This window comes from Peromyscus maniculatus, chromosome 16, assembly GCF_049852395.1.
Source record: "Peromyscus maniculatus bairdii isolate BWxNUB_F1_BW_parent chromosome 16, HU_Pman_BW_mat_3.1, whole genome shotgun sequence".
Lineage (NCBI taxonomy): Eukaryota > Metazoa > Chordata > Mammalia > Rodentia > Cricetidae > Peromyscus > Peromyscus maniculatus.
Genome location: NC_134867.1, coordinates 58,718,137 through 58,740,151, shown reverse-complemented (window position 1 = coordinate 58,740,151; position 22,015 = coordinate 58,718,137). Strand labels below are relative to the sequence as shown.

General features: G+C 45.9%; 1 long non-coding RNA gene and 1 other non-coding gene across 2 annotated transcripts; one reads left to right on the top strand and one right to left on the bottom strand.

The window, feature by feature from the left end:
• Positions 1–3,164: 3,164 nt before the first annotated feature.
• Positions 3,165–8,120, bottom strand: LOC143268920 (uncharacterized). The gene is made up of 2 exons (XR_013045135.1): positions 7,685–8,120; positions 3,165–6,853 (listed from the first exon to the last, which is right to left on the bottom strand). It is a non-coding gene; the product is annotated as an uncharacterized LOC143268920 (long non-coding RNA).
• On the top strand, positions 5,829–5,932 carry LOC121823314 (U6 spliceosomal RNA). Its single transcript, XR_006064724.2, has one exon. It is a non-coding gene; the product is annotated as a U6 spliceosomal RNA (small nuclear RNA).
• Positions 8,121–22,015: the final 13,895 nt, after the last annotated feature.

Here is a 22,015-nt window from a genome sequence, read left to right as displayed (position 1 = left end):
TGTCATGGCTGCGGCTGGCAGTGTCTCCCTCTGTCTTCCTGTCCTTTCTTTTCTCCTCTCTGTTAGTCCCGCCTATACTTTCTGCCTAGCCACTGGCCAATCAGTGTTTTATTTATTGACCAATCAGAGCAATTTGACATACAGCCCATCCCACAGCAGTGTATATGTGTGGGCATGACGAACACCGAGTGGTAGTGAAGTTACTAGCAAACTTTATGAACTTGAGATCAAACTTGTGGTGATTTGAAAGAAAAAGGCCCCCAAAGGGAGTGGCACTATTAGGAGGTGTGGCCTTGTTGGAGTAGGTGTGGTCTTGGAGGAAGTGTGTCACTGTGGAGGCGGGCTTTGAGGTCTCATATGCTCAAGCCACGCCCAGAGCGAAAGACCACTTCCTGTTGCCTGTCTATCATGATGTAGGACTCTCAGCTCCAGCACCATGTCTTGGCTGCACGCCACCTTGTTGCACTATGATGATAATGGACTAGACCTGTGAAAATGTAAGCCACCCCAATTAAATGTTGTTTTTTTTATAAGAGTTACCGTAGTCATAGTGTCTCTTCACAGCAACAGAAACCCTAAAACAAAGCCAACCCTTAGTTACTCCCTATTTATACTCCTTTCAGACTGTGCCTTGTCTTAAGTGACTCCATTTCATAAGAGCAGTTGGCTCTGTTGTGAGTACAGATGCAGAGGCAGAATGACTCTGCATCTTGCTTATGTAAATTAATAGTCACTGTCTGTCCAGGGCAAACCATGAGGCACAAACTGATAAGATATTTACACAAATAAAAAGAGCACCAACTATGCATTTACCAGATTAAATCAAGAACACATGGGTATATCAAAACGGTATCAGGAAAAAAAAAAACCTGGCCAGTGAGTTTATTGAGCAAATCATGCCAGTTAGCATGCAACCCCCTCAGCTGGACCTTATAAAAGGAAGCAGAGCTAATACTGGTTACGTTAGCACCCACAAGCTATCATCAGACCATATGGTGCACAGGCCATTGGATCAACAAGGGACAAACTTCCTGATTGTGGGGCTTCAGCTGAGCTGACCTCCTCCCCTGCCTGACTTAAGACTACTTGAATTGTGGTTGGTGTAGATCCAGTAAGCCTGGAGCCAGCTCTGTTATTGGGTCAACTAACCAACTGTAGTGACCCTCAGCTCTCAATTTTTGTCTTCAGGAAGCCCTTTGAACCCTACAACAATGTTTTGTTTTTACAGTCCCACTTTGTGGCTCTGGCTAGTCTAGAACTCACTATGTAGACCAGGTTAGCCTTGAATTTATACGCTTCTTCTACCTGATTAAAGATGTGTGCCACTATGCCTGCCCACCCCCAAACAGCTTTAATTAACCATTTTTAGCCATTTTGTGACCTATATACCATTGTGTGGAATATGTGTGATCTCAGAGTGAATATTAGTAATTAGGATTAGAATAAAAGAATACATTTTTGCCAATGGCCGTAAATACTAAGTGAAATCAGGAATACTTGGTGAGTTGAAAGTTAACAAAATTGATGTACCTTTTGAATTTTTTGTTGTTCTAGCATTGTGGAAAGACAAACATGCTCATTTATATTTCTGACATTACTCAGTCAGGGCATGTGGTAATGTATTATGTCCCCAATATATTGTGCACCCTAATGAAGTTTATCTGAGGTTCAGAGGATCAGAGGAAAAAGCCAGTCACTATATTAAACATAGAGGCTAGGCAGTGGTAACACGCGCCTTTAATCTTATCACTCGGGAGGCAGAGATCTGTCTGGATCTCTGTGAGTTCAAAGCCACACTAGGAACAGAGCCAGGCATGGTGGTACATACCTTTAATCCCAGCACTAACCATAAAGGTCTGGAGGTCTAGACAGACAGACAGACAGGAAGTAACAGAGCTGAGCAGGAAGAGGAAGTGATGTAGCTGGGTGGAGAGAAATGGTGGTGGTGGAAATGAGATGGCAGAACAGAAAGGCATGTAGCCGTGGGTATACAGGAAGTAGGTCTCTTTGAAAGCTGAGGTGTCAGTGAGGTGAGGTTGCCTGTGGCTTGTCCTATTTCTCCGATCTCTCAGTTTTTCACCGAATATCTGGCTCTGGGTTTTATTAATAAGGATGTTTAGCAATTTAGCCGGGCGGTGGTGGCGCACGCCTTTAATCCCAGCACTCGGGAGGCAGAGGCAGGTGGATCTTTGTGAGTTCGAGGCCAGCCTGGGCTACCAAGTGAGTTCCAGGAAAGGCGCAAAGCTACACAGAGAAACCCTGTCTCGAAAAACCAAAAAAAAAAAAAAAAAAAAAAAAAAGAATGTTTAGCAATTTGTCTTACAAGGGCACACGCCAGTATCCATCAGTGACAGTTAATCTTGTCAACTTGACTGGATCTGGGCTTAACTAAGGGACACACACCTGGGAAGGTCTGGGGGGTCTGGGAGGGTGTCTACAGGGAGGATTAAAGGTGGCCAGAATAAAGAGGTCGGAGGGGAGCAGGGCTTTGCCTTGTCCATCTTTGCTCCCTGCTGGCCAGTGCATCTTTTCTGTTGCTGCGTCCTTCACTGCCATAGGAGCCCAGTTTCTTAGGCTTTACAATGTGGGCTAAAGATCAGGGACTTTAGTGCCAGATTGTGACGGAGGCATCCGTAGACTGAGCGGCTACTAGAGTCTCATCCTCTCTGACATATAGATCAATCTAATAAACAAATATTCCTAAAAAGTATAATATAATCCAATCTAATAAACCCCCCTCCATGCAGTACATATATACTCGTTCTACAAATTCTATCCTTCTAGAGAACCCTGACTAATACAATATCTAAATATGTTTTAAGTGACCCGAACAGAAACATACAAAATACTAAGTGGTTTGAATGTAAGTGGAATAATTGTTTCCTGACTTAACCATGTGATTTACACAACATATATTTAACACCTACATGCTCATTTGGGCCATTTGATGTCATCAGATGAACAGACAATTCACCAGAAAGAAACGAGACATGCTCACACCTTTGAGACTACATTGACATAACTTCGGGTTTTAGCAGTCTTGCACAAAATTTGTATTTTAGTGATGAGAAATTAGCATCCACTACATAATAACTGACAAATTAGTAGCTACAAAAAATAGTGACGCAAACAGAGCATGAAATAAAAGATGCCCGATGCCAGCATGTCTGAATGGAATAGTCTTGATTTTCCTTCTAACTCGTGTCCTTGTGGGCGGTGATTTGGGGTGTGGTTGATTCAGGTTATTTCGTTCTTGTCATTGTTCCAACCAAACACTGCTGTTGAAAACCTGCCCTTCCTCTAACGCTTCCCTGTTGCCCCAAAGAAACATCTTTTGTTGACAAAACGGAGAAGTCAAATAGTGGTGAAAACTTGCTTGATTTTCTCCTAAGGAAAAGGACATAGCTCTCACATTAAAGCTCAATCGACGTTAATTTTTTTTTCAAATTTCATGTGTTTGTGTATGTGTGTACAACTTTCCGGAGTCACTGCTCTGTTTCTACCGTGAGGGTCCCTGGGGTTGAATTCAGGTTGTCAGGCTTGATAACAATGCCCTTGCCTGTTGGGTCATCTTGTCAACCTCCAATCTACATTTTAAGTAGACTCCTTAGAAGCATTCATCCATCCTATAAAGAATTCTTGATCTTTTTCTACATCCCAGGTACATACAAACAGTTGTGCCTTGTGGCTCATGCTATAGAAGGGAAAGGACTACAGTCTACGGGGGAAGAGAGACAATAAACAAAACACACACGGGAAGAATTCAAGTCTATGTACAAAGTTAAAGGATGGAGGAGGCAATGGAGATGATCGGCAACACCATGCACAAGGTCTTAGATCCCGGAGTGTCTGTGATGAAGCAATCAAATAAAAATCGCTTCAGGCCTATACTAAAAGGCATTTTACCTCATCCTGAAGGCAATGTGTTATCAGAAAGGCCACTTCCTGGAGACAGCTGACTGGCTTTCATGGTGGAGGACCGGATGTGGTATGCAGGTCTCCAGGGCAGTACTATTGTCCCTAATACCTTCCCTATGGTATTTCTGTTTCTTTGGTTTTCCATAAAGTACTTTGCTCTCTACCTTAGGACTAGAACTCATGGTAACTCTGTGGGACTTGAGGGCACTCATTTGGTGAGAAATCATTGTTCCTGAAGAGAAGAGCAAGCAAATGCACCAGCAGCACCAGGGATAATTATCACATTAAATACATTCAGCTCCAATACATGACATGCAGACTTGGTTCTGTCTAAGAACTGCAAGTTGGGAAAGATGAGGCTCTCTGTCGCCACCTCCCCAAGAGCTTCACTGAAGGCTCTAGCTGTGGAGGTGATATTGCAGAATACCACAGTCACTGAGGGAGCACACTAACACTATTGGTTATACAAAGACAGGGTTCCTTTTGAAAAGATACATCTATGCCATATCTACATTCTCTAAGAACAACTTTCTGTGAAGAATATATGATACATAATCCATCAGAATGAAATTCAGAAGTGCTCTCAAACACCCACTATGCCTGACCTGGGGAAACCCAATGGCTCCGTTAAAGGAGGGAGTCTTTGTTTGTTTTTGTTTCTTGAGACACAGTTTCTCTGTGTAGCCCTGTCTGTCGAACTCACTTTGTAGACCAGGTTGGCCTCGAACTTACAGAGATCGGTCTGCCTTTGCCTCTCGAGTGCTGTGATTAAAGGTGTGCGGCACCACCGCCAGGCAAAGGGAGGAGTCTTAATGAGGAATTGCCCAGATCAGATTAGCCTGTAGATGTGCCTAGAGGGAATTATCTTAATTGTTCATTGATAGGGAGGGCCCAGCCCATAGTGGGCAGCATCATTCCCTGGGCAAGTAGTCCTAGGTTGTAAAAGCTAGCTAGCTAAACATGAAATGTATCAGCAAGCAGTATTTCCCCCACGTTTCAGCTTCAAGTTCTGCCCTGACTTCCCTTAATGATGGACTGTGACCTGGAGTGGTAAGGTGAAATAAAGCCTTTCCTCCTCTAAGTTGCTTTTGGTCATGGTGTTTTTAATCACAACAATTTAGATGAAACTAAAACAATCAGTAAAAGTACAAGATAAACTTAGAATATCCTGTAGAGCTAGAACATCAGGGAGCTCCCAAAGTGTGATGAAGATAAATCAGGAGGACCCAGAAGCCAACTTGAAAAATGTGCTTTCATGAGCCAAATCTGGAATGGTCCAAACAGTAAAATACATCATGGCAGCTGGAGAGATGGTTCAGTGGGCAAGAACAGTTGATACTCTTGCAGAGGACCCAGGTTCTGTTCCCAGCACCCACTTGTCTACCCACAACCATCTGTAATGCTACTTCCGGGGGTTCTAATGCCATCTTCTAGCCTCCACAGGCACTGTATAAAACATATATACAGGCAAACACTCATGACATAAAGTGGAAATAAATAAATATTTATATATGTAGCAACAAAAAATTAGAAATCCATCAATAAACTTGAAATCTATGATTTCATAGTAAGAAGACAGACAGATGATAGATAGATAGATAGATAGATAGATAGATAGATAGATAGATAGATAGATAGAAGCTCAACCTTATAATAGCATGCCAATCATTAGATTAGATTAATTAATTAGGATTAGAAAAATTTAAAAAAAAAAAGAATCAAGCCTGGCAGTGGTGGTTCACGCCTGTAATCCCAGCACTTGGGAGGCAGAGGCAGGCAGATCTTTGTGAGTTCAAGACCAGCCTGGTCTACAGAGCGAGATCCAGGAAAGGCACAAAGCTACACAGAGAAACCCTGTCTCAAAAAAACCAAAAAAAGAAGAAAAAAGAAAAGAAAGAAATCACCATTTAGTGCTCACTTTGGCAGTACATATACTAAAATTGGAACAAAAAGAGAAAATTAGCATCGTCCATGTGAAACTGACATGCAAATTCATGAAGCATTCCTTATTTTTAAAAAAAGAAAATCACCATTAGTAGCCTTCATGGTAATAACTAATGCAAGAGACATCAGCAGATCCTACATCTAGTGACAAATTTGATGAGAAATGGGCTATTTGCATGGTCTCAAGTCCTTATTTAAAAATAAAAAGCAGCCGGACGGTGTTGGTGCACACCTTTAATCCCAGCACTCAGGAGGCAGAGCCGGGCGGATCTCTGTGAGTTCGAGGCCAGCCTGGTCTACAGAGCGAGATTCAGGACAGGCACCAAAACTACACAGAGAAACCCTGTCTCAAAAACAACAACAACAACAAACAAACAAACAAAAAAAAAACCCAAACAAATAAAAAGAAAATAAGTAGGTTCCTGGTGAAAAATAAGTTGACATAAAAACAGAGCCGAGTAATCACAGCTGACATTATTGTCAAGCTCCCAGGTACACACAGCCAAATTTGGGGAGCACAGCCCAGCCCCCCAAAAATAGCACAGAAATCATAGAAGAAATGAAACTATAAAAATCATAAGCAGTTCCTGAAAAACACACGGTTTACCAAGAATCAGAAGGAAGGTTCCAGAAGCTGTAGGCCAAGGGCCAAGGCTGTGGCACACACCATTGCCATGCAGACCCTGGTACATCCCTAGGAAGTCAAAATCGACAGTGCCTCCTCGGCCACAGGCTCAATGAACTTGTTCACGCTGCCCACGCCAAACTGCAGAAGCACATCATATCCCCAGTGCATGGGTGCCTACATCACTAGTGTCTCCAGCTCTGCTGGCCAGTGCCAAGGCCAAGAACCCTGGTCTCTATGAAGACTCTGGGACAGAGGTCTTCACCAATCCATGTGAGGACAGAAAGACCATTGTCTTCCTGGGCTGTGTCTACACAGAGTTGATACCCTTCAGCGCTCTTTGTATAAATAAATCTGAACCAGGACCTGTCAAGAAAAAGACATCGCATTACTAACAGGACAGATGGAATCATATTCCAGCTGAGAAGCTGCAATCACAACATGAACCGTTTCTGTGAAATTTCTCCCCAAACACTTACTTACAATGGGGAGACATCGAACAGGCCCAACCCGAGAAAGGTCTACGAAATCACTATTCTATAATCCTCAAAGATGTCCTGAGAAACAAGAGGAGACTGGGGGATGTGGCAAGCTGAATTCTGTGCAATGTCAGGGGTCTGATGGCTGTGTTAACCAGTTAGACCCATTGGTTTTGGGGGTCACGTTTCACAGGCAGAGAACACTCAAGTCAAGAATAAAACCCCGGAGAAGAGCTGTGGACTTCACACTGGAGTCTGTAGTCACGTGGGAGCGTGTATCAAGATGAGGGAGCAGTGTTTCTCTTATCTGTACACTGGGAAGCATCACCTATGACCCCCAATAGATGACACACTTGGGTGTGTGTGTGTGTGTGTGTGTGTGTGTGTGTGTGTGTGTGTGTGTGTGTGTGCCGCTGAGCTAAGCGTTACATAACCTCCCTCCAGAGAGTCCCAGGTCTCTTCCTCTGATCTTTCCTGATCACACTCCCTTTCAGGTCCCTCCCAGGTTTACTGCTGGAGCCTCCCTGGCTCACAAAGGCCACTGTCCTGTTAGTTTCTTGATGCTCACAGGACACGGTTCTGGTTCCTGAGTGGTACAGAGAGACACTCCTCGGCCAGCCCCATGGTACCTTTTCTCTTCACTTCACTTTTACCTCCACCCCACTCCGGCCAAGCCAGGCCATGCCGCTCCCTCAGGCCTTCCTTCCTCTTCTCTCACCTCTCTCTCTTCCATGATGTCCTTTCCTCTTGCCTCTCGCAGGAGAGAAAAGCTCAAGTCACCTTCTTGCTGTGGTCCTCCTCACTTCTCACAGACACCCTGTCCCCTTAGGCGTCCTCTGGGAGCACAGAACCCGGCCATCCCGACTCTCACTTTCAACACCCTTAATTTCTGTAACGTGACCCCTAGCAATCATTTCACAGGGATCAGAAGGCGGTCAGAGGCAGGGCTCACATCCTGCTCGGGCCTGCAAACCCAGCACACGGGGCTATGTCTGCTGTGGCTGACCCCCCATTGTTTCCATTGGTTAACTTAACGGAGTTGATAATAGCAACAAGTATTCTATTTACTGTTTATTTGCCAGTCCTCTGTCGGGTCATTTGCCAAATGCACCCGGTTGACTCAAAGTCACGGTTTGAGGAGAAGCCTAGGGAGTCCCTTCCTTCCAGGGAGATGACATCTTTTATGACGCCAACATCTTTTTATGGCACGCGGTCTTGAGAGAGGCGAGATGAGGAAGTCCGCAGGTGGGAGGGCCGTCTAGCGACAGTAAACTTTGTTCACTGAAGTACCGTGAGAGTGTACAGGGAGTTCTCTCTTAGGTGGGGCTCCCCGGGAGGGCGAGGCAGGCGTGGGGCTCTCTAGGAAGGCACTGGGCCAGGGACAACCTCTCGTAGGGAGTAGGGCTCTGTGTTCAGCAGGAAAGAGTAAAGGTTGCTCATGTTTCTCCGCCTCTCGCCTGGGAAATATCAGTATCTGGCCAGTTCCTAAAAGATCTGATAAAGAACCGGAGCAGGAGGCAGAGAGACAGCCCAGTGTGGTTAAAGCGCCTGCTGCTCAAACACGGGGACCCGCGGACCGTCCCCCAGAGCCCATGGAAAAAGACAGACATGAGGGTGCGCATGCCCATAACCCCAGCGCTGGGGAGGTAGAGGCAGGAAGAAGCTGGGGCTCACTGGCCCACCAGCCTAACCAAATCAACGCGCCCCAGGTTCCACCAACTCTATCTCAAAAAAACAGGGTGGACTACGGTCTCAACCCTACAGAAAGAACTACAGGCAACCAAGGAATGCTAAGATCGGAGAAATAGTCTTTCCCGGAAAGAGCACAACAAATGATTACCCAATACCAGGTGGTCAGCTCTGAAAACATACATGTAAATAGCATTATACAGACTGAGCAGGTTGCATTTACACACACACACACACACACACACACACACACACACACACACACACAAATGCGCACACGCAAAGTGAAAAAAGAGGCCATATATTTGAGAGACAGCAAGAAGGGATATATTGGAAGATTTGAACAGTAGAAAGGGAAAGGGGAAATTGTGTATTATAATATAATATTATAATCTTTAAAAATAAAATAATTACAGTCAAGAGTAGTGGTGTACACATTTAATCCCAGCATTCAGGAGGCAGAGGTAGGTGGATCTCTGTTAGTTTTGAGGGCAGCCTGGTAAACATAATGAGTTCCAGAACAACCAGGACTATGTAGAGAGACCCTGTCTCAAAAACCCAATAATAATAATAATAATAATAATAATAATAATAATATAATTAAAATGTAAAAAAATTTAAAGTTGATAAAATATAATTTATACTTTTGTTTTAAAGTCCATCAAAAATTTAAAACCTATTAAGCATTATAATATGTATTTGTTTTCCAGGATCAAAATAAATGTCATCAATATTTTAAAAAAGGCGGATGTTTCCTAAGGCAGGACATCCAAGGTTGACCTCTAACCCCCACATGCACACATACAACAAACACAATTAAAGAATAAAAGAAAGGGAGCTTTGTACACTACCATCCACCTAACAGACTCCAGTTTCATGTACAAATACATTTTTTTAAAAAAAGGAAGAAAAACCATGAAGCATTGCCAATTGACCGAAAGATCGTTTGCTCTGCCCTGCTAGGCAAGAAGGAAAATGTACGGATAAGAACCTGCCAGGGAGCAGGGGAAATAAATCACCTCTGTTTAGATTCCTGCCATGCCATTTCCAGCAGCTGCTCCTCCCCAGCAGGGCCCAGCTGGTGCCTGATACCTTCTGGGCTGGTTATCTGTCAAAGGGAATGTTTGGAAATCGCGTCTGTCCACCCTCTGTTGCCAGGCCCTCAAACCCCTGTTCACGAAGCTCTTGCTCTCTTGCAGAGGGCTGAGCTGGGAAAAGAGTGGAAAGCCTAACACTAAGGAGTCACTGTCCTGCCTTTAATCCCAGCACTCGGGAGGCAGAGCAGGTGGAATTCTTTTGAGTTTGGACCTGGTCTGCGAAGCGAGTTCCAGGACAGCCAGAGGTGTTACAGAGAAGCCCTGTCTGGAAAAACCAAGAGTCACTGTCCTGAGCTGGGCCCATGCTCTGCTTACAGCTTTCCTGATGTGTTTTGAGATGCAGACAGCCTACTATCCTGGCTAGAATGGCAGAGCAATCTAGATTGTTTCAGCAACATTTCATTGTTGTTGGTTGGATGGTTTGCTTCATTTTTATTTTATTTTATTTTATTTTTTATTTTTTTAAGGTAGGGTCTCCTTGAGCTCAGGCTGGCCTCAAACTCAGTAAGTAGGATAGCCATGAACTCCTGATCCTCCTGCTTCTTCTCCAGGGCTGGAATTACAGGCGTGTGCTGCCACGCTCAGCTTAGAGGGTTTGGAAATAACTTTCCACCTCACATGCTCATCTCAAGTTCCCTGTTCCTCAGTGAGTTCTGCCCAACACAGAGGCAGCTGGGGGTTTCCCTTGGCCTCGGGGGACAAAGCTGCCATATCCTTCCATCCCAGAGTCATGGCTGCCCTGCACCCCAAGAACCACAGACAGGGAGACAGCTGGTGCCTGAACGGGATGTCATCGGTTATGGAGTAGGATGACCCGGAGCTCAGAAGCCAACAGGAGACAACGGCACTCCCCCACTTCTAATAACAAGATGACGACAGTCTTCAACAAGGATGCTTTTTATTGCTTATGTCCTCTGCCATGAGCGAGCACATTGTTAGGTCACCTGGTTCAGTCCTCGCCCCAAGCCTTGGAGACTGGGGATTGTTACCATCCTGTGTTCAGAGAGACTGAACGTGAGTGAGCCTGCCTAGTCTCCCAGCTACGACATGGCAAACTCAGTCACCAAGGCTTGTTTGGCCTTCTCTTCTCCCCTTCCAAAGGGTCTTAAGTCTTTTCATCCTTGGCTTTGTTTTTTGTTTTGTTTTGTTTTTTTGTTTTCGTTTTTGTTTTCCAGAGCTAAGGACTGAACCCAGGGCCTTGTGCTTGCTAGGCAAGCTCTCTACCACTGAGCTAAATCCCCAGCCCCTCATCTTTGGCTTTGGCTAGACAGTGGCCGGGCATGGTGAGGACTCATCGTCACATATAGGGTGATCTGGGGTATCTTTACCACCTTCTCCATGAAAGTCTTACAACAGGGTACAATACAACCCCTCCTCCAGGAAGTCTTCCCAGCTGCCTGAGTATGAGCACAAGCATTCACTCACCAAACCTTCCCATGTCCTCTCTGTGCCCTTGGGTATTCAAAACATAGTCCATGGCCCAGAAGCCTTGGCCCTACCTGGTGGAGATACCAGACCCTTCTTGAAATACATATCTCTTGGTGTGTACATACATGTATGTGTACATGTGTGCAAGTGTGTATGGAGGCCAGAAGTCAGCCTCTAATATCTTCTTCAATTGCTCTCCACTTTGTTTTTTAAAAGATTTTTGATATTGTTGTTGTTGTTTTTGAGACAGGATCTCACTATGTAGCTCTGGCTGGCCTGGAATTAGCCAAGTAAAGTAGGCTGGCCTCAAACTGAGATCTGCCTGCCTCTGCCTTCTGAGCGTTGGGATTAAAGGTGTGTGCCACTATTGCCTAGATATTTATATTATTTTTAAGTGTATACATGTGTGTGCATGTGTGTGTGTGTGTGTGTGTGTGTATGTGTGTGTGTGTGTGTGTGTGTGTGTCTTCTGCAAGAGACCATCTCTCCAGCCCCCTCCATGTTGATTTTGAGACAGGGTTCTTACTTTTATCTGGAGCTGGCCCACGAGAGCAGGCTGGTTGGAGAATGAGCCCCATAGGTGCCCCGTGACTGCTTCCCCAACCCCGGCACTGCAGGCACACACACCACCGTATCCAGCTTTTCATACAGGCTCTAGGGCTCAATCTCTGATTCTCATGCTTGATTGACAAGCAGTGTACTGCATGAACAGTCTCCCCAGCCCTGAAGCCCACATTTTAACAAGACCCCAGGTGGGACCAATGCACCTTGCACTCTGAAGTCTGTTTCCCTATACACCAGAGCCTTTGACTGCCAATCCTCTGATTCTCCTTGACTTTTTGTTTGCTTGTTTTTGTTCTTAAGGGAATGTAAGTGCCGAGACAGGTTTCTGCAAATCCCGAGTCTATCCAGATTGCGTACTGGCTAGAGCAGAGCTGGCAATGGGAGGTCCTCATCCTCAGAGTGGTGGATCACAGCTCCATGGATGGTGGTATGCTGTCCACCAGACCTCGATGACTCCAAGCCTCTCTGGTCCCACCTTCCTCTGGGTCCTGAAGGCACATAGACAAGCCCTGCTGTTTGTTGAGATACAGCCCCAGGTTCATGGGAAGATGTCACACTTTGATTTTCTTAATGCCAAAAGAGCCCAGGCCCGACCCTGGAATTCTCGCCTAGGGCCACCTCCCTGACCCACAGCTCAGGTGTCCCGAGGGCACCGCACCAAAGGCTCTGTGCATTCTTGGCAGCACCGACCGCCCGCCCCACTGAAGCGAAGAGGGAGCCACCTCCTGCGGGCTCTGGAATTTCAGAGCTCGGTTCATAAAGGACTTTATAGGAATCCTGTGGTCCCGGCCAGGCTGCAGCCTGGTCCCTGCCCTATTGTCCTTCTCCAGAGCTGTCACTACCTCTTAAACAGCTCCCTCCCTCTCCTTTTAATCACTTATTTAACCTGTGCACCAGCCCTTGAAGAAAAAAAACTAGCTATTTGCTCTTTCTCACTTCCTGTGAGAAGGGTGGGGCCCACCGACCGGCTGCTCTTTGGCAGTTGCTATGATTTAGCGTGGGAGTCCAGGCCTTCTGCAGGCAGGGGAGTGAGTTGGGCTGTCTTTGGAATGCTGGTGCTGGCCATGCCTCCAGAAGGGCTTGCTGATAAAGGCAAGTGGTAGGGAGCACGGGGTGTGTGAGTATGTGGTGTGTGGTACAGAGCACACCTGTAGTGAGAGTTGTAGTGTGTGGTTAGTGGTGTGTATATATGTGAGAGTGTGGTGTATGGTAAGTGGTGTGTATATATGTGAGAGTGTGGTGTATGGTAAGTGGTGTGTATATATGTGAGAGTGTGGTGTATGGTAAGTGGTGTGTGTGTGTATATGTGTGTTGAGGTTGTATTATGCTCCCCTTTTCTTCTCTCGCAGAGAAGGTGGTCTTCAACAAGGGCAGAGAGTAGAATGGTCCCTCTAATGACTGTCAGCTCCTCTCCTCGGGTGCAGGAGACGAACTCTTGGTGGGTGCTGTTGGCTTCACAGTATCTTTTATGGCTCACTCCCTATGAAGTCCAGTCCCAGGCGCTGAGGATATGAGTCTGCAGGGGTGGATCTCAGGTCAAACCCGGAGAAGATAATCTCCACCTTGGTACCATCTCAGGTGGAGACAAGGTGAGTCCTGGCGTTGAGCTGGACATGTGCACTGCCTCGTGCGGGCAAGACCTTTGAGCCGTGGGTCATGTGAGCCGCCAGGCCCATCCCAGAACAAAGTCAAGGAGAGCACAGTTATAAAAGGCAGTCTGGATGACCGCTCTGCATAGTTACTTCTTCCCCTTCTTGATTTAGAGACAGAGACCTAGCAGGGTTAGGAGCATACATTCTGGACTTGGCCAGTCTCAAACCAAACTCAGTTCTGTCACAAGCCAGGTTCAGAGTCCTTCAGCAACTCATCGAACCTTTCTGTGCCTTGTTCTTCAGCTACAAAAAAAGTAGAGAAGAAGCAAACACACACTCACACACCATGGCGCTGCTGTGGGTCAGGGCGGTCGGGAACAAGTTTAGAACCTCAATGACTATAACCCACTGGGAACTCTAAATCAGAGTCCCATAGTCTGCCAATGACCTGTTAGAGCATGCATTTTCATCTTCTGAAACCCCCGAGGGCAAAGTTCATCCATGGATTTTCCTACAGGGTGGAAAGGAAGTAAGACCAGCCCACATCTTACTTCCGGCTGTACAGATACCTTTCCAGAGGATGTGCTGAGTGGCAAAGCTCTGGCTCTGCTCGAGGAAACACACACTGCCTGAGGGAAAGACACTGACCCTATGAGCTGGCCTGTGAGCCTGCATGCATTCCTCATGTGGGGGGTGGGGGGTGCTAGGGAACCCAGGGCCTCGCACATTAGTGGAACAAGTTGTCTACCAATGCAATACACCCACAGCCTAAAACTTTCTACTTTGAAAGTTAGTTTCATGAACCTAAAGCTAAGAGAATATCCACATTCTGAATCTATATTTGAGAAGTTTCTACTGATATTTCTACCTATATATGTGGCTTCATGAAGACAGGGCAAGACAGGACCCTAAATTAAGTCTGTGGAGATCTGCTTCTTGTAATATCCTTAACACCAATCACCACACGGTTTTCAGAGCCTCAAATCTATTTAAATAAATCCCTAGAACTGGAACACACAATATTATATTAATCATTTGTGCATCCACTCATTCATCTAGCCAAGAATAATTATTTATTAACACATAGTATGTCAAATATTACATTAGAGGATACTAAGGTTGCAAGTATTCATAGATATAGTGCAGAGATTGACAGTAATACATATCATTTTATATTATGACAAATAATATACAAGAGGGCCCAGGAAATCGTTCAGTGAGTGAAGACGCTAAGTCTGATGACCTGGTAGAAGGAAAGAACAGACTTCTGCAAGCTGTCCTCTGGCCTACACACATGTGCACACATGAAGTAAGTAAATAAAATGTAATTTAAAAGCAATGGAAGAAGAAATACTGTTAGCAGCAAGGAGACATGGCCCAGCACAGACCCCAGCAGCTTGAGAGTCCCCTTCCCCCTTGGGGACCTCCACTCAGGAAGAGATAATGTAGTAAGTGTTTAGACAGAGTCACACATAGGAAAAGGATAACAGAGTCCTAAGAAATGGGTGTGGGTTTCTAGAGTCTGGCTTGGGTGTCTTTGTAATGGCTGCATATGACTGCCATTTCCTTCTTTCTTTTAAATTGCAATTTCTATTAGGCATTTAGTTACCTAACTTTCTTTCTTTCCTTCCTTTCCTTCTTTCTTCGTTCCTTCTCTTTCTTTCTCCCTTTCTTTACTTATTTACTTACTTGTTTATTTGAATGTATGCCTGTGAACACCCATGTCACATGTGGAGATCAGAGGACAACTTGCAGAATACAATTTCCTCCTTCTACCCTATCTATGGGGCTTGGGGATGGAACTCAGGTCTATGGGCTTAGCAGCAGGAGCCATTATCTACTGACCCATCTTGGTACCCTGATCCTGCGGCTTTCAAAGTGGCATTCCTCAAAGGATGCAATTTACAAGGTTTAAAGATTAAGCAGAGCTTAAAGTTTAAAGAGTAAGTAAAAATACAGGCGTTGGCTTAAATCTGTTTCTCCCCTTAGTTTCCCTTTGTAAATGAAATTGTAAGGTGGTTTTCATGAGGAGTACTTTTTATGTTTAGGGATAAGAGAAGAGACCTAATACAGGAAAATTCAGGGCCACAAACATTCTCCCCCTAAGTAAGCACGGATCCATTGTCTTTAGCCGACTTCTTTGAGGTACCATTCGGCAAACATACACTATCTCTGGAGGTATGTCTTAGAGTTTCTATTGCTGTGATGAAACACCGTGACCAAAAGCAACCTGGGAAGGAAAGAATTGGTTCCTTCTTACAGCTCCTAAATCCACAATCAAGGGGAGTCAGGGGAGGAACCTGGAGGGAGGAGCTGAGGCAGAGGCCATGGAGGAAGACTTCTGACTGCCTTGCTCGACTTGCGTTCTTATAGGACCCAGGACCACCAGCCTGGAGTGGCACCACCCACAGTGAGGCGGGCCCTCCACACATCAGTCACTAATCAAGAAAATGCTCCACAGGTCGCCCACAGGCCAATCCGGTGGGGGCAATTCTCAGGTGAGGTTCTCCCTTCCCAAATGACACCGGCTCCTGTGGAGTTGACATAAACGAGCCAGCACAAGGCAATTTGGACTTTATAAGTGATGTTGAAGTTTCGTGGCTGTCAGTCAATTAGGAGAGGCTGACTAGATCCCATGGCGAGGGTCCTCATTGCCTTCCCATGCCCCCTTCTTTGCCCCTCCTCAGCAGGAGAACACATTTACAACACACCTTCAAACGCTGAGAGGCTGAGCAGCACATTGGTAATGGAGCCCCATGCTAGAAGCTTGGAGACGATCTGTCCCATGCTGGCCACAGCCAGAAAAGACAAACAAGAGGAAGACGCAGCCTGTCCCCCTCAGGCAAATGATTTCTTCGGTGGTGAACGTAAAACAAACGGAAGGATTCAAGACTAGAATAGCATTCTCTTTCATAAACCCTGTTTACTATACCCTCACAGGTTCGTGTAAACTGCGTGTACTTCTTGTACCAAGAAAATGCTCTGCTTTCATTAAACAAAAAAAGAGTAGCCTGGTTCTTGCGAGGAAAGGAATTGTTTCCACATAGAAACTGTCGCCTAGCAACCAAACAGCGACTCATCACACCTTGTTTCCAGCCGTAGCCGGCACGGGCCCCACCCTCTTGCAGGCTCATTCCTGTTAACCCACAAATCCGAAGGAAGATCTTTTAATGGGATCTGTGGTTGCTGTTGCTGGATTTTAAGTTTCTAGTTTAAAACACCGACCCGTGTGATGATGTGCCAGCTTCTCCTCATGCAAATCTTGTCGCGCCTCTGGAAAAGGCAGGGCAAATCAGGAAGGGAGGACCTTTGGGCTGCATTCCTTTTTCTGTCTTTTTCCTGTTCAGGTATCACTCTTTGCTCTTCAGCCTGGGGGCAAGGGGTCCTTCCTCTGGCTTCCTTGCTTGGTGCGGAAGTGGAATCGCACGCTAATAGCACTCCTTTTCAGAGTCTAAGCCCACGTCCCTTTCGGGGCCACATCCATCCGTCTCATTGCCTGATGCTAAGTCAAAAAGGAGTCGTAACCCACGTCCCTTTCAAATGTCCTGTGTGACAGAGCCGTTGGACACGGTGTTTGGAAGCGAGTTGCTAACCAACATTCTATAGAACAGAGTGTATCCAGCGATGTGACTCACAGATAAAGTCACTTCACCCCGTGGACCTCACACTGGGTGTGCCATCTGCTGTAGGTTGACTCAGGGCTTAACCCTTCCAACTCTGGGAAATTCCACTCATCTTCTTTTTCTAAGAAGTCTCTCACACACGTCTGAGCGGCCCTGAGGGTATCTGTAGGAGGCAGAAACCGCCAGCCAGGAAAGGTGGAAGCGGTGACTTGTGGCTTGTGTTGGTTATTCCTCCGTAGACTTCAGCTCTGGTAGGGACGCTAACGGAGGGGAAGTGCACATGTTAGCAGTTCAGCAGTTAAAGAAAGTGTGACTCTCAATCTAGCCATGCAGGCAGATTTAGGTCCAAGAAGAGTTCAATATTCCCTGAGATTACACGAGTCATCCCACACATTTATTACCTCTTTGCTTTGCCTTCCCATGTGATAGGCAAGCACTCTATCACTGATACACACTCAGTCTCGATGGCTATTTTTATCACCATTGTCATCATCCTACTGTGTGTGCATGAGAGTGCAATATGTGAGTGTGCACATGAGCATACCTGTGTATGAGCATGAAGAGATCATAAGAAGACATTGGATGCCTGCCTTCACTGTTCTTCCCCTTATTGCCTTGAGACAGGAACTCTCGGCCAGGCAGCAGTGGTGGCGCACACCTTTAATCCCAGCACTCGGGAGGCAGAGCCAGGAGGATCTCTGTGAGTTCAAGGCCAACCTGGGCTACGGAGTGAGTTCCAGGACAGCCAAGGCTACACAGAGAAACTCTGTCTCGAAAAACAAAACAAAAAAATAAAACAAACAAAACGAACAAACGAAAGAGACAGGGACTCTCACTGGACTAGAAGATAGCGACTTTGGCTAGGTTGGCTGGCCCGCAAGCTCCTGAGATCTGTCTGGGTTAACAGGCATGCCTAGCCAGGCTCAGATTTTTTATTATGTAGGCAGTTGAATTTGAACTCAGGTCCTCACAATTGCAAAGAAAGTGCTCTTATCCACGGAGCCACCTCCCCAACCACTGTTAATTTTGTTGTTGGCGTCCGTTGCTAGTTTGAGACGGGCTGACTCAGATCAAACTTACAGGGATTTGCCTGCTTGTGCCTCCTGAGTCCTGGGATTAAGTGCGTGTGCCGCTATGCCTGGCCCTGTTTTTAAAACAGATGCTAGTTTGTGTTTTTTCTTTGTCAGCTTCTAAGGCCTCCAGGCCTGGGTGTTAGCTGAAGTCATGTGGTCTGTACATCCCGGTCTGTATATTTCCCAGCAAAGTGTGTGTAAAGGTTCTCTTGTGTAAACAAACAGTGGCCTCAAAATGAACGCATCTAACCCTACTCACGGAAGACATAGAGTCCCCAGCTTCTCTGTGACGAAATGACTTGTCACTGTCTTCCGATCTCATGTCCCCTGGCTAAGATCAGGTTTGTTTGTTTGTTTGTTTGTTTGTTTGTTTGTTTGTTTGTTTGAGACTGGGTTTCTCTATGCAGTCCTGGCTGTTCTGGAGCTTGCTGTGTAGACCAGGATGGCCCAAAATTCACAAAGATCCTCTTGTTTCTGTCTTCTGAGTGCTGGAATTAAAGGTGTATGCTATCATGCTCAGAAATAATTTAAAAAAAAAAATCTTTTGGGTTGGGGGACACAGCTCAACTCATAAAGATTTGGAAAACTGCCATGAAGTGATGGCACACACCTTTAATCCCAGCACTCGGGAGGCAGAGGCAGGCAGATCTCTGTGAGTTCAAGGCCAGCCTGGTCTACAGAGCGAGTTCCAGGACAGACTCCAAAGCTACACAGAGAAACTGTCTTGAAAAACAAAACAAAACAAAACAAAAAGATTTGGAAAACCTATCTATTTTGTTTGAGCCTTTTCCAGAAAGTGAGTCAAGCTTTGAAGAGACAAAGAGGGGATTCTCTGGTCCCTCACTCCACTTGAACTTTTTAATTAACTAGATCCCTCCAGCACTCACTGCTGTCACCAGCATGCATAGCGGCTCCCTGGCCCTCTTGTGAGATGAACTGTGTCCCCTGCCTCACAACCCCCACAGGTATATGTTAAAAGTCCCACTACCAGTCACTTCCAAATGTGACCTGTTTGGAGACAGGGTCTTTAAAAAGCTCATCAAGTGCTGGGCAGTGGCGGTGCACACCTTTAATTCCAGCACTCGGGAGGCAGAGCCAGGCGGATCTCTGTGAGTTCGAGGCCAGCCTGGTCTACAGAGCAAGCAAGATCCAGGACAGGCGCAAAGCTACACAGAGAAACCCTGTCTCAAAATACCAAAAAAACAAAAAAGAAAAAACAAAAACAAAACAAAACAAAAGCTCACCAGGTGTAAAATAGGTCATAAGGGCGACTCTAATCCAATATGGCTGGTGCCACAGAAGAAGGATAATTTTGGACCTGGAGTCACACATCGAGGGAAGGAATGTGAAGAAGGGGGTGAAGACTCGGGAGAAGACGGCCATCTCTAGGGTAAGGTGGGGGGAGGGGACTTGGGGAAGGCCCATCCCTCAGGAAGAGACATGCTGTCCATCTGGGACTCTAGAATGGGAATGAAACAAATCTGTTCTTTCAGCTGGCCAGCCTGTGGGACTCGGCCACAGCAAATCCAGAAAACGAATACCCCGCGACTCCTTCATTCGCCTGAATTCGTCTATTCGGTGTCTGTGGTGTGCTAGGTCTGAGGATACAGAGGAATAAAATGCATACCCTACCCTTAGGAAGAAAGGAGAGGTACTGCTGCTGGGCTCCAGGCAAGTCACAGTATTTGAAAAAAAGTACAATGATCAGCAACCTTCGGCAGGCTCAATACAATCGTGGGTGTCATTGCAGAAACAGGATTTTCTGTTTTTAATCAAAAAGCATTTATTTGTTTGGAGAGAGGGGGTTTCGGGTGTCACAGTATGTGTGTGGATGTCAGAGGGCAGCTTGTGGAAGTTGGTTCTCTCCTACCACGTGAGTCGGAGAGACTAGATTCGGGTCATTAGGTTTGTTGTTGATATTATATTATTGTTATTGTTGTTGTTGTTGTTATGTATTACTGGGTTTTTGAGACATGGTTTCTCTCTGTAGCCCTGGCTGTCCTAGAACTCTCTCTGTAGACCAGGCTGGACTCAGGGATCCACCTGTCTCTGCCTCCTGTGCACCACCATACCTGACCAGAGTTGTTTATCATCATGAGGCTCTCTCTGTGAAGATGAAACTTCTTCTACCACCGCCTGGATGTCTCCTGAATACCCTGTTCACTGCAAGGTCTATTACAGTCTTAGAGGGTTTTTCAAGAAACTCGGCCCTTTCTTTCAGATGACCAGACCACAGCTGACTGCTGACAAACTATGAGGCGACGGCACTCAACTACGGCTTTTCAAACCCTTAGTTTTTAAATTTAAATTCCCTGAATACCGGATGGTTCTGTTCCAGTTTTGTTTCTGTTGCTGTGATGAAGCACTCTGGGTTTTAAAAGCGACTGAGGGAAGTGTCTATTTGGCTTACTCTCGTGGGGGGCACAGTCCATCACTGATGGTAAGTCAGGGCAGGAATTCAAGAACAAACTTCAAGGCAGAAGCCATGGAAGAATACTGGTTGCTGACTGGGTCCTTCTGTGTCAGTTAATAGTCAAGACCTGCCCCCTCCCGCCCCCAATAAATTTATCCACAGGCCAAACTGATGCAGAAAATTCTTCAGTTGAGGCTCCCTGCTCGTGTGATTCTAAATTTTAGCAAGTTGGTATTTAAAGTCAACCATCACGAAAGGCTTTGAGGAGGCTCCAGGGCAAAAATGCACCGTTCTACCAGGTCTGTCAATGACCTGCCAAATGTTTAGTGGGCTGTGCTCAGATAAGGAGGATTATGAATCCAGAGTTCGTCATCTACCACAGCACACACGTAAGTGTAAACAAAAACTACCGGCAGCAAGATAAGTAGGTAGGAGCAGAGGAATGTGCAAAATGCTATCCGCTCCACAAGCAATGGAAACAGAAGGCTTACACAGCTCCGCCAGCTCCCCACCTCTCAGCAAGGACTACAGCTGGAGGAGAGAGAGAGAGAGAAAGAGAGAGAGAGACTTAATTTACCCACTGTCCACCAGCAGAACAATTCATTTGATTTGGCTTTGCTGACCTCTGAGGAAGACATGAGTTGACAACCCCCAAGTGCTGCCAGCTCTGGAGCAAATAGCACCCCTGGTCTTCCCATGCCCTAGTATTTGCCCCTCCTCTGCCCACCAGTGTCTCCCCTAGGGCATAATTCTTTCCTTTATGGATGGTCTTTTGGAATTAGGTTCCCCAGGAGAGATGGACTGGAGTTCCCTAAATTCTCTGACTTGATTGACTCTGCCATGATTTCTAACTTTCTTAAAACTGCAAAACAAAACAAAACAAAATTCTTTTTAATGTTGACAGTTTGTAGGCAGTAAGGCAATCAGAAAACTATGATAAAAGCTAAGCTTTCCCCTTAGGTTTTGGCCCACATGATGTAGTTATTTTGAAAATCTAGAAAAACAGGCATGGTGGCACATACCTGTACATGGGAAGTAGAGGCAAGAAAGGGGACCAGAAGTTCAAAGCCATCCTTGGCTGTGTAGCAGGTTAGAGGTCAACCTGAGATCCATGAGACCTTGTCTCAAGAAGGGAAAAAAAGGTAGAACTTCTTGTTATGCCTTAAGTTAACACCACCAACAACAAATGTCAATTCTAAAAGAAGAAGCTGTGCAGGTGACCTGCAAGTGGGATGGACTGAGGGAGCCTCTTTGGTCACGAAGTCCGTTTCCTTAGGCCACAGCAGTGACTCCTCAGTCGGTCATCTCTAGAGTTAAAGAGAAGTCAAATCGTCGTTCATTCACTCATCCCATCAACGCTCACAGTCATCATCCATTCACTCATCTTATCGATGCTCACAATCATTGCTCACAATCATCACTCACACACTCATCCCATCGATGCCCACTGAATGTTTTCTGTTTGGCAGGAGCTGACTGAGGCCCTGGGGCGATGGCCAAGAATGCAGCAGGCAGGGGGCTTGCTTTCATGGGGTGTGCATTCTAGAAAACAACACAGAGCAAGGACATG